Here is a 12,418-nt window from a genome sequence, read left to right on the forward strand (position 1 = left end):
GGAAACACCGGAAAAAAAAAATAAAAGCTAATAAAAAGTTACATTAAAAGGCATGAGAAGGAAAGGAATAAGGAGGGAGAAAATGGGGATGAAAAAAACAGACTCATAAGTATATCTTATGGGGCAGTTTTGCTATTTGCACTAAGTGAATGTTTTGCATAAATTAAATCCAGAGCAATAAAAAGAAAACAAACCTAAATTTATACTGGATTAAAATAACCACACAGAAAAGAATTATTTAAAATAACTTTACCCTGACTACAGGGTGTATTATTTTTTTAATATTTGTTAGCTGTAGTTGGTCACAATACCTCTATTTTATTTATTTATTTTTATGTGGTGCTGAGATCAAACCCATGGCTTCCCATGTGCTAGGTAAATGCTCTACCTCTGAGCCACAATCCCAGCCCCTATAGGGTATATTCTAAGGGGAAAAAGAACTGTTAAATCTTGAAATCCATTCAATTTTATGAGACCAGTGGTATTGTGATTTGAAAAAGAAAACATTTCACATCTTGTTGGATAAAAGAAATAAGTAAATACATTATTAGAAACTAAGACTTTTATTATGGTAGAAAAAACATGAAATACAAAATTTTAAAAAGTTAAGACAAAATAAACTCTGTGTTAAATTGGGATGTAAATGTAAATTTACATTTTAAATAAACAGTGTATCTTAGCTCTGTCCAACAAGAGGTCTTTAGAAGCAATTGATACACCTGAAAAAATTATCTTGGCACCCAAATCTTGGTTCCTGTATTTGGAAGGGAAAGTGTAAAATGGGAGCCCAGGAGATCATTTTGTGCCTGAAAGCAAGTTTGAAGACTAGAAAAGAATATATACCAAAAGATAAACACATATGTAAAGACACAAAAACATAGAGGCTCCCTGGCCAAATTTGAACATGAAATTAAAGTTATCATAAACGACTGTAAATAAAAGTCACTTAGGCTCTGGAGCTCATGGAGGTGGCAGGGCTGGGTTGTGGGTAGCCAGAGAAGGGTGGACTTGATTTCTTTGGCTTTTTGACCAGATATGAGGTACCCAGTGTGGGACGCCCAATCCAATTGAGGTTCAGCTTCTACCACTGGGCTTCTAAAGTTTCAAAGTTGACAGGAAAATCGTTAGTTTCTCCTTCTTTGAAGAGGTTTTAAAATCAAATATGGGGAAATCAGAGAAAACTGCTCTTCTCATGGCCAGCTCGTTCATGGCATACAGTTGTGTGAACAACCAAAGATCAACGGACAAAAAAGCAAATATCATTTGCCACTAACCAAGATCACCTCTACAAAAAAGGAATGCAAATAACTTTTGGAAGGATTTTGTTTGTCTGATAGAATTCAGATGTAGGAGAAAAAAAACTTTTCAAAATACTGAGAACGTTTAAAATACGCATTTGAAGAGATCAGCATTTCTAACTGACTAAGCCAAAAGGAAACTTATGCTGTGGCAGAGTTTAGTGATCCATCTTCTCCTAGTGTTCTTTCAGTCACAGTATGGGAAGCAGTGTTGAAAATTCCTGTGGGCTGTGATGAAGTCTGTAGGCCTGACTGTGCCCCTCTGTGGGCCCTACTGACTGAAGACCAAGTGACTCCCACACGCTTCTACTTCCAACGTGGTGGCTGGACCGCCTCTGCACCACCAGAGGTGGGTCTCTCTCGGCCTCCTTACTGGCCCTCCTTTCCCATAGGTTTGGATTTCACTGTGGCCAGCTTCTCAGCCTGTTTCCCACATGTGGGAAAGCCATGCTGACTGTCCCTTCCCAGGCCCTTAAGTATACAACTTCCTGGTGATGTTCAGGAGGATGCTCAGTAGCTGCTGGGTCTCATCTTGGACTTGTCCCAGTGCCCTGAGGCCTGGAAAAATGGACTCTAGTGCACCCGGTGGCCGCTGTTGTGTACACCAGGGTTTGTGGATGCCGTATCCTGTTCCACTCCTGGCTCAGGCCTGCTGCCCTCAGAGTCTCAGAAGAGCTCGAGCCCTTAATTTAAGTCGTATGTGACGTCCGAGTCCTCAAGACCTGTCATATCATTTGGGAAAAAATGTTGGGCAAAGCCCTTTTGCTAGCAGGGTTGAGGGGAGGGATAGAGAATCTATTTTTAATAAATAACATTCTAGCAAGAAAAAAAAAAAAAAAAAAAAAAAAAAAAAAAAATTCCTACCAAAATAGGAAGCTGAAGGCAGTTCATTTAAAAATCGCTCCTAAAAGTTCAAACTTAAAATTTCAGATTTCAATAGGTTTGTAAAACATAGTTTTCCCCAAATCTCTGGACTCTAAAAGAAAACTGGCACAAAAATGGAAATTCAAAAGTCACATACAAACAGCTTATTTATATTTTACATTTTATAAATAATGCATACTATTATCCATACTTGAAAGTTACATTATAGTTTTGTTATAAAGTATGTATTTTGACCTGGCAATATGGTGGGTGTTTTCTTTTTATACAGTGGAGAAATTTTAAGTGTGCGCTAAGGCACATGGAAGACTAATTTATTTGCACAAGGTACTAAGATTTTTTTTTCAAGAAAAAGCTGTCAAATCTCAAAGTTTTTATGACTGGCTTATTTCACATAGCACAGATCCATCCATTCACCCGTAAATATCATAAAGTCATTCTTCTTTATGGCTGAGTAATACTCCATCATGTATGAAGGTCAAATGTTTACTCTGGCATATAGAAGCCAAACCACAATGAGGGGGCAGGTAAAAAAATTTTAAAAAGAACTGAAGTTCAGTGGAGTGGACAAAAGGGAATGAAAAAAAAGAAGAGAGAACGAGAAAAGAAATGTGGAATTAATCTGACTTAACATTCCTAAGTGTATGTGTGTGTGTGTGTGTGTGTGTGTGTGTATATATATATATATATATATATATATATATATATATATATCTCACAATGAATTTTATCACCAAGTACATCCACAAGAAATTAATTTTTAAAAATAACTATGGGGGCTGGGATCGTGGCTCAGTGGTAGAGCACTCGCCTAGCACTGGCAGGACCCAGGTTCCATTCTCAGCACCACATAAAAATAAAGGCATTGTGTTGTGTCCATCTACAAAAAAGATATATTCTCTCTCTCTCTCTCTCTCTCTCTCTCTCTCTCTCAAAAAAAAAAATAATAAATAAACATAACTATGGCAGTAAGGTAAGTAAAGGGAAAACAGGAGGGGGGAGGGGGAGGGAGAAGAATTAGGTACTCAATTAAAATAAGATATATTTCATGCTTTTATAATTATGTCAAAATGAATTTTTTGTCATGTATAACTAAAAAGAACCAATTATAGAAAACTTTACAGAAATAAAAAAGGAAATGGATATACAAATTGTAGATGCATATAGGACACCGAGCATACAAAATCACAGTAGACCAACGCCAAGACACATTGTTATGAAGATATCCAATATACAGAACAACGAGAAAATATTAAAAGCTACAAGAGAAAGGAGGCAGATTACATTCAGGGGTAAACCAATAAGGTTAACAACGGGTTTTTCATCTCAGACATTGAAAGCAAGAAGATCCTGGAGCAACGTATTTCAAACACTGAAAGACAATGGATGTCAACCAAGAATTTTGTATCCAGCAAAATCAAGCTTCAGGTACGAGAACGAAATAAAAATCTTTCATGATAAACAAAAGTTAAAAGAATTTGCAGCCAGAAAACCAGCATTGCAAAGCATCTTGAGCAAAACACTACACGAGGAAGAAATGAAAAACAATAACCAAAACCAACAGTGGGAAGTACTTCAGTAAAGATGGAGGGCAGGGGGAAAGTTAATCATGGAGAAACAAACTAAATTAAGAAAAAAAAAAAGATATATAATCAAACATGGAAGTACAAACCATATATCAATAGTAACTCTAAACATTAATGGCTTAAACTCTCCAATAAAGCGACATAGACTGGTAACATGGATTAAAAAAACAAATCCAACCATATGCTGCCTCCAGGAGACACATCTCACTGGAAAAGACATACACAGGCTGAAGGTGAAAGGTTGGGAAAAAATATACCACGCACACAGTCCTCGTAAGCAAGCAGGGGTGGCCATCCTTATATCAAATAAAATCGACTTCAAGACTAAGTTAATCATGGGGCTGGGGATGTGGCTCAAGCGGTAGCGCGCTCGCCTGGCATGCGTGTGGCCCGGGTTCGATCCTCAGCACCACATACAAACGAAGATGTTGTGTCCGCCGAGAACTAAGAAAAAATAAATAAATGTTAATATTCTCTCTCTCTCTCTCTGTCCCCCTCTCTCTCTCTCACTCTCTCTTTTAAAAAAAAAAAAAAGACTAAGTTAATCAAAAGGGATAAGGAAGAACATTATATACAGTTAAAAGGAACCATTCACCAACAAGATATAACAATTATTAATATTTATGCACCAAATAATGGTGCTGCAACGTTCATAAAACAAACTCTCCTCAAGTTCAAGAATCAAATAGACCACAACACAATAATTATGGGTGACTTCAACACACCTCTCTCACCATTGGACAGATCCTGCAAACAAAAGTTGAATAAAGAAACTATAAAACTCAATACCACAATCAATAACCTAGACTTAACTGACATATATAGAATATATCAACCATCATCAAATGGATATACTTTTTTCTCAGCAGCACATGGATCCTTCTCAAAAATACACCATATAAAAAGCCATAGGGCAACCCTCAGTAAATATAAAGGGGTGGAGATAATACCATGCATTTTATCTGATCATAATGGAATGAAACTGGAAATCAATGATAAAAGAAGGAAGGAAAAATCCTACATCACATGGAAAATGAACAATATGTTACTGAATGATCAATAGGTTAAAGAAGACGTTAAGGAGGAAATCAAAAAATTCTTAGAGATAAATGAAAATACAGACACAACATATCGGAATCTATGGGACACAATGAAAGCAGTTTTGAGAGGGAAATTCATCACCTGGAGGTCATTCCTCAAAAAAAGAAAAAACCAACAAATAAATGAGCTCACACTTCATCTCAAAGCCCTAGCAAATGTAGCAGAAGGCAAGAAATAATTAAAATCAGAGAGGAAATCAATGAAATTGAAACAAAGGAAACTATTGAAAAAATTAACAAAACTAAAAGTTGGTTCTTCGAAAAAATAAATAAGATTGACAGACCTTTAGCCATGCTAACAAAGAGAAGAAGAGAGAGAACTCAAATTACAAATATACGGGATGAAAAAGGCAATATCACAACAGATGCTACAGAAATACAGAAGACAATTAGAAATTATTTTGAAAACTTATATTCCAATAAAATAGAAGATAGTGAAGACATCGATAAATTTCTTAAGTCATATGATTTGCCCAGACTGAGTCAGGAGGATACACACAATTTGAACAGACCAATATCAATGGATGAAATTGAAGAAGCAATCAAAAGACTACCAACCAAGAAAAGCCTAGAACCGGATGGGTATACAGCGGAGTTTTACAAAACCTTTACAGAAGAATTAATACCAATACTTTTCAAGTTATTTCAGGAAATAGAAAAAGAGGGAGCTCTTCCAAATTCATTCTATGAGGCCAACATCACCTTGATTCCGAAACCAGACAAAGACACCTCAAAAAAAGAGAACTACAGACCAATATCTCTAATGAACCTAGATGCAAAAATCCTCAATAAAATTCTGGCGAATCAAATACAAAAACACATCAAAAAAATTGTGCACCATGATCAAGTAGGATTCATCCCTGGGATGCAAGGATGGTTCAATATACGGAAATCAATAAATGTTATTCACCACATCAACAGACTCAAAGATAAGAACCATATGATCATCTCGATAGATGCAGAAAAAGCATTAGACAAAGTACAGCAACGCTTTATGTTCAAAACATTAGAAAAACTAGGGATAACAGGAACTTACCTCGACATTATAAAAGCTACCTATGCTAAGCCTCAGGCTAGCATCATTCTAAATGGAGAAAAATTGAAGGCATTCCCTCTAAAATCTGGAACACGACAGGGATGCCCTCTATCACCACTTCTATTCAATATAGTTCTTGAAACACTGGCCAGAGAATTAGACAGATGAAAGAAATTAAAGGCATAAAAATAGGAAAAGAAGAACTTAAATTATCACTATTTTCGGGAGACATGATTCTATACCTAGCAGACCCAAAAGGGTCTACAAAGAAACTACTAGAACTAATAAATGAATTCAGCAAAGTGGCAGGATATAAAATCAACATGCATAAATCAAAGGCATTTCTGTATATCAGCAACAAAACTTCTGAAACGGAAATGAGGAAAAACACTCCATTCACAATATCCTCAAAAAAAATAAGATACTTGGGAATCAACCTAACAAAAGAGGTGAAAGATTTATACAATGAAAACTACAGAACCCTAAAGAGAGAAGTAGAAGAAGATCTTAGAAGATGGAAAAATATACTCTGTTCATGGATAGGCAGAACTAACATTATGAAAATGGCGATATTACCAAAAGTTTTCTATAGGTTTAATGCAATGCCAATCAAAATCCCAACAGCATTTCTTGTAAAAATAGATAAAGCAATCATGAAATTCATATGGGAAAATAAAAGACCCAGAATAGCAAAAGCATTTCTAAGCAGGAAGTGTGAATCAGGCGGTATAGCAATACCAGATTTCAAACTATACTACAGAGCAATAGTGACCAAAACAGCATGGTACTGGTACCAAAACAGACAGGTGGACCAATGGTACAGAATAGAGGACACAGAGACTAATCCACAAAGTTAAAACTATCTTATATTTGATAAAGGGGCTAAAAGCATGCAATGGAGGAAGGATAGCATCTTCAACAAATGGTGCTGGGAAAACTGGAAATCCATATGCAACAAAATGAAACTGAATCCCCTTCTCTCGCCATGCACAAAAATTAACTCAAAATGGATCAAGGAGCTTGATATCAAATCAGAGACTCTTCGTCTGATAGAAGAAAAAGTTGGCTCCGATCTACATATTGTGGGGTCAGGCTCCAAATTCCTTAATAGGACACCCATAGCACAAGAATTAATAACAAGAATCAACAAATGAGACTTACTTAACTAAAAAGTTTTTTCTCAGCAAGAGAAACAATGAGAGGTAAATAGGGAGCCTACATCCTGGGAACAAATTTTTACTCCTCACACTTCAGATAGAGCCCTAATATCCAGAGTATACAAAGAACTCAAAAAATTAAACAATAAGAAAACAACCCAATCAACAAACGGGCCAAGGACCTGAACAGACACTTCTCAGAGGAGGACATACAATCAATCAACAAGTACATGAAAAAATGTTCACCATCTCTAGCAGTCAGAGAAATGCAAATCAAAACCACCCTAAGATACCATCTCACTCCAGTAAGCTTGGCAGCCATTATGAAGTCAAACAACAATAAGTGCTGGCGAGGATGTGGAGAAAAGGGTACTCTTCTACATTGCTGGTGGGACTGCAAATTGGTGCGGCCAATTTGGAAAGCAGTATGGAGATTCCTGGGAAAGCTGGGAATGAAACCACCATTTGACCCATCTATTGTCCTTCTCGGACTATTCCCTGAAGACCTTAAAAGAGTGTACTACAGGGATACTGCCACATCGATGTTCATAGCAGCACAATTCACAATAGCTAGACTGTGGAACCAACCCAGATGCCCTTCAATAGATGAATGGATAAAAAAAAATGTGGCATTTATACACAATGGCGTATTACGCAGCACTAAAAAATGACAAAATCATGAAATGTGCAGGGAAGTGAATGGCATTAGAGCAGATTATGCTAAGTGAAGCTAGCCAATCCCTAAAAAACAAATGCCAAATGTCTTCTTTGATATAATGAGAGCAACTAAGAACAGAGGGAGGAAGAGCAGGGTGAAAAGATTAACATTAAACAGAGACATGAGGTGAGAGGGAAAGGGAAAGAAAAGGGAAATTGCATGGAAATGGAAGGAGACCCTCATTGTTATACAAAATTACATATAAGAGGTTGTGAGGGGAATGGGAAAAAAAAAACAAGGAGAGAAATGAATTACAGTAGATGGGGTAGAGAGAGAAGATGGGAGGGGAGGGGAGGGAGGATAGTAGAGGATAAGAAAGGTAGCAGAATACAACAGTTACTAATATGGCATTATGTAAAAATGTGGATGTGTAACCGATGTGATTCTGCAATCTCTATTTGCGGTAAAAATGGGAGTTCATAACCCACTTGAATCTAATGTATGAAATATGATATGTCAAGAGCTGTGTAATGTTGTGAACAACCAATTAAAAAAGAAAGAAAAAAAGAGTGTAAGAAAAAGGAAAGTAGAAATAGCAAATTAATAAATCTGTACGCTAAATTTTAAAAAAATAAAATAAAATAAATGGCAGTCATCTGGTAGCAGAAGGTAAAATAAGAATGTGAGGGTATGTGAGAGAGAAAAGAATGCCTTCTAAATAAAGGGGAAAATCACCATCATATTAGTAACTGAATCAATCAAAATTCTTCAAAAGTATATAAAAGTAGTGAATAAAGTCTGATGAGAAACCAGACATTTATAGTCTCAAGTATTCCCTTAAGATACATCTTAATTACAAGGAGGAACAAATAGTACCTTTATAGGGATGAAAACTGGCAGGTGATCAAAGTTAATATCACCAATAATGGGACATAATATGTTTCAGGATATAAAACCCTGAGAAGGACAAAACATCACTATTGTGGTATGCCTGCCAAAAATACATAACCTGATTCGACTTAAAAGGAAACATCGAAACCTAAACTAAAGAACATTTCACAAAACAACTGGTCAATCTTTCAAAAAAGTGTCATAAAGCAAAAGCAGAGAAAGTTTTCCAAATAAAAGAAACAAAACAGAACCAATAACAACTCAAAGTTCTGAATTTATTCCTGAATTTGGAAAAAGTTTTCTTTTGCTATACATGATCAATTACTAAAATTTAAATAAGACCTAAAGATAGACTAAGATTTAACAAATATATAGACTAAATGAATAATGTTTATAGATAACATCTTTTGGTTACTTCAGAATATCCTACATTTCATAAAATAACATTGAAGTTTTAGAGAATCATGTCTGCCAACTTTCCAATAATTCAGAAAATAAAATGTGGTAAAATACTAACATTTAGGGAATCAGATAAAAGCTAAAGAATTCTTTGTACTATTCTTGAACTTTCTTTACAAATCTGAAGTTATTTTTAAAATCTGAAACTTAAAAAAAAAAATTTAAAGGTTACTGGGATAATAATTTTGGGACTGGAACAAAGGACAAAACCTAACCGAAGACAAGCTGAAGGAGAGGGAAGATTCTGCTCAACTCTAAAGTTCAAAATTTGACAGCACACATTAACAGGAACTGAGATCATGTCTGTCAATATTTGCCTTTTATCTGATTCATTCCCAGAGCCAGGCAGTGTCAGCCACAACAGGGCACACTCAATAAATATCTGAAATAACTGAACCTACATATAAAGAACCACCAGCACTGACAATCTGCATGAGAATATAAACCAAGTAACTCTTCCTAGTAGCTGAATCCTTATTTTGACTAAACTTTTAGACCTCAAAAGAGAAAAAGTAAGATAAAAGAAAGTAATCACTCAAATTTTAATGAGGATGAGATAGATAAAGGTTTGGAACCTCTTGACCTATATTCCTCCAGTCTTAAAATTTCAACATGTAAGTGTTCCAGAGACACAAGTTAAAGATAAGGACAGTATATCCAGGTGCAATCTCAGTAATGTGGGAGGCTGAGGCAGGAGGATCCAAAGTTTGAGGACAACCTCAGCAACTTAGTGTGAGACCTTATCTCAAAATAAAAAGAGCCTGGGTTCTAAGCCCAGTATGGGGGAGAGGAGGCGGGCGCATACATAAGGACAATATTTTGAAACTTTTCTACCAATCACCAACTGATTTTAAAAAAATCCCATCAAATGAAATTACCCTTTTTCTAAACCTAAATTCAAAGACTCACTAAAATTATTTTCTTTTCACTTTGAAGGCTTTGGGACTGTTAAATAATATTTGAGAATGGTTCTTCTGAAGAACCTACTTCTACTACCTGGACTCCGCTATGAAATTTAACAAAAACTTGAACAGGACAATTCAGGTCAAAAAACAAAATACGTATCAGTAAACAATTATCCTTCAAATAACTGTTCACCAACTGCCCTACAGAGCAAAAAGTATGGTCCATAGATCTACTGAGATCTCCAGAATCTTTTCAGGAATCGAAAAGACCAAAACTATTTTCATAGCAACACTAAGTAAGATATTATTTGCCTTTTTCACAAAGTTAATATTTGTATGGACAGTGCAAAAAACAAAGGTGAGTAAAACTTTTTTATACAAACCGAGGTATTGACACCAAACTATTTTAGTTAAGCACAGTAAAAAAAAAAAAAAAAAAAAAAAAGTAAAAAATGTTCATTCGATAAAGTTTCAGATTTTAGAATTCAAAAACTTTCACTTGATATTTTAATATAATATCCAAAAAGTATACCTACCATCATCTAACAAGCAATTAAAATACTTCTCTCTTCCCTAACTATATACATGAGGCCAGATTCTCTTTATATAGTTCATTGAAAACACTGCAAGGTATTGAATAGAGAAATAGATACAAATCTACTTAAAAGAGATGTCAAAAGAATAAAACAATGCCACTTGTTCTTTTTTATTTTTAAAAAGTTACTTACATAAACATATATTATTAATGACAATTTTCCCTTATTTTTATTGTAGTAGTATATTGTGACATATTCATACATGCACATAACATTATTTAGTCAACTTCATTCCTCAGTTCCTCCCCTTTCCCTTCCCTCCTCCATCCCCCTGGTCCTCTTCCTCAGTTCTACTGGTCTCCCTTTTATTTTCATGAGATTCCCCCTGTCTTTCCCTTGGTCCCCTTTTTTCTGTCTATCACATATGAAAGCAAATATAAAATCCTTGACTTTCTGATACTGGCTTACTTCACTTAACATAATGCTCTCCAATTCCACACACTTTCATGCAAATGACATAATTTGATTCTTGTGATCGATTAATAATTATGTTAATAAAATAAACAACTCAAAAAAACAAAAGCTCCTTATAATCTAGTCCCTCAGTAAATTTAAGAATGTAAAATGGATCTTAAGAACATAAGTTTGAGAACTAAGACAATTAGAGCAATAGATTGATCTTCCAGAAAACTTCTAATCTGTTAGAATAAGGAACAAGAAATAAAATTGACTGCCATGTCATCACATAGCTCCCATGCAATTCAGTACAAGTAAAACAAACATTTTTTAAAACTAAAACTAAACACTGCTATTTATCTTAAAGAATTATCTTTCCTCAATAAATAATCAAACTTGGGTTTTTTTCAATATAATGGAAATAAGTTTAAAACCCCTAAATATCTACTTATTGTGAATTTCTCTATTCCTGATACATCAATAACATAGAAATGCTCAATGGTTTTGGATGGGATGGAATACATTTCAAGTTCAAAAAAGAAAAAAACTATCAGCTCTTTCCCTCTTTACGCTGACATTAAAGGCATAAGTTAATAATTCCATAATTCAAAACTATGTACTTGGCAACTGTTGGGATCATCTTTTCAGATCTACATAAAATTATCATCAGTAAACGAAATCTGTCATGATTTCAGGATAAGAAGCTATTTAAATAAAATATCAATAAGAATATATTTTGGCCTTTAAAAAAACACTGCTTAATTTTCACTGATTTAATATTATGGTATTATGATTATTATCCACCAGTGAGGTTATATTTATACCACCCTTTCTAAAAAGTCAATAAATTTAAAAGCAATAAGAGAAAATTTAAAGTACTATCTTTGCTAGCATGAGAAAAATAAGATTGTATCCTCAGTTGCAAAGTTTGTAGACACTTCATACTAGCAGACACTGCACAAATTAGAAAAGTCACCTTTTGCCAAATTAAGAGACCACCAATGAGAAGTGGTCAACATACAGTGCCTGGGTCATCTGATGGTAATAATACTAGAAAGCAACAATTATTAAGCATTCATTATAAGCCAGGCGTTGCTGTAAGTACCTTTTTCACATAAATTAACACATTTTAATTTTTACAATATTTAGTTTCATCTCTACAGAAAAGGAAACAGAAAGAACATAATTTGCCCAATGACACAAAGTTAAGTGAAAAACGGGATCTGAATTCAGTCAATCTGTCTCCAGAACGTGTGCCTTAAATACCAACATTCAACTGTGGTATGTGCTAAGGTAAAAACTAATGCTTTGGTGACTGCCTGGGTTACCAAGGACCATGGACTGCTTTCAAGATTTATTAAAAATTTCTCACTCTTTTTCAAACACTCCTGCCTTGATGCTTAATATTTTTTGTTACTGTGTTCTATGTATTGGCTCTATTGGTTTTCCTTTGT

At 34.9% G+C, this 12,418-nt stretch overlaps 1 protein-coding gene across 4 annotated transcripts in view; it reads right to left on the reverse strand.

The window, feature by feature from the left end:
• The window catches only part of Fut8 (fucosyltransferase 8), a 319,640-nt gene that overhangs the window by 274,813 nt on the left and 32,409 nt on the right, over positions 1-12,418 (reverse strand). The window lies entirely within an intron of this gene.

This window comes from Urocitellus parryii, chromosome 6 (assembly GCF_045843805.1).
Source record: "Urocitellus parryii isolate mUroPar1 chromosome 6, mUroPar1.hap1, whole genome shotgun sequence".
NCBI lineage: Eukaryota > Metazoa > Chordata > Mammalia > Rodentia > Sciuridae > Urocitellus > Urocitellus parryii.